This window comes from Mus pahari, chromosome 19 (genome assembly GCF_900095145.1).
Source record: "Mus pahari chromosome 19, PAHARI_EIJ_v1.1, whole genome shotgun sequence".
NCBI classification, from domain to species: domain Eukaryota; kingdom Metazoa; phylum Chordata; class Mammalia; order Rodentia; family Muridae; genus Mus; species Mus pahari.
In genome coordinates, this window is record NC_034608.1 from 82137069 (window position 1) to 82138247 (window position 1179).

Here is a 1179-nt window from a genome sequence, read left to right on the forward strand (position 1 = left end):
GATATAGGTACAGAGACAAAATTTAGAGCTAAGATGAAAGGATGGGCTATTCGGAGACTACCCCATCCGGGGATCCATCCCATCATCAGCCACCAAACCCAGTCACTATTGCATATACCAGTAAGATTTTGCTGAAGGGACCCTGATATAGTGAGTTCTTTTGAGGTTATGCCAGTGCCTAGAAAACACAGAAGTGGATGCTCACAGTCAGCTTTTGGATGGAACACAGGGCTCCCAATGGAGGAGCTAGAGAAAGTACCCAAGGAGCTGAAGTGGGATGCAACCCTGTATGTGGAACAACAATATGAAATAACCAGTCCCCCCTGAGCTCGTGTCTCTAGCTGCATATGTAGCAGAAGACGGCCTAATTGGCCATCGTTGGGAAGAGAGGCCCCTTGGTCTTGNAAACTTTATATGACCCAGCACATTGGAAGGCCAGGGCCAAGTAGTGGGAGTGGGTGCGTAGGGGAGCAGGGGTGGGGGGTGGTATAGGGAACTTTCGGGATAGTATTTGAAATGTAAATAAAGAAAATAATAATAATAATAATAATAATAATAATAATAATAGGAACAAAAAAAATTACATCGTACCAGCTATGCTAAACCCATACCCCTAGCTTTTGAAAATGTAAATCCATTTTAAAGAAGAAAGATGAAGGAGATGCCACTGTAGGTTCCCCAGCTACTGGAAAGCAGCTGCCCATGGAAGTATTTCTCCTAGGGTCAAGGCACAGATGCTGATACAAGTGTAGTCCAAGGTGCCAGGCTCTATGAAACTCTGCCAGGAGAGCTTAGTCTATATAGTGCGAGTTTTACAGATGTGTGTGGTGCAAGATTGAGGATGTCATTTGTTTTTATGGAGTTCCTGTGTGTGTGTGTGTGTGTGTGTGTGTGTGTGTGTGTTTCTTTGCCTCTTCTTGTTGTTTGGTTATTTTGTACTACTCTGATTTGTTTGGTTTTGCATTATCGTACTGTAGTTAATTTTATTGTTATCCTTTAGATGCGCATTGGTTTTCTAAGGAGAGACAGAAAGGGTGTGAAGCAGGATAGGTGGTGTGGTGGGGAGAAACTGAGATGAGCATAATTAGACCATAATTAGAAAATAGTTAATCCCAGCTCTCAGAAGGCAGAAGCAGGCGGATTTCTGAGTTCGAAGCCAGCCTGGTCTACAAAGTGAGT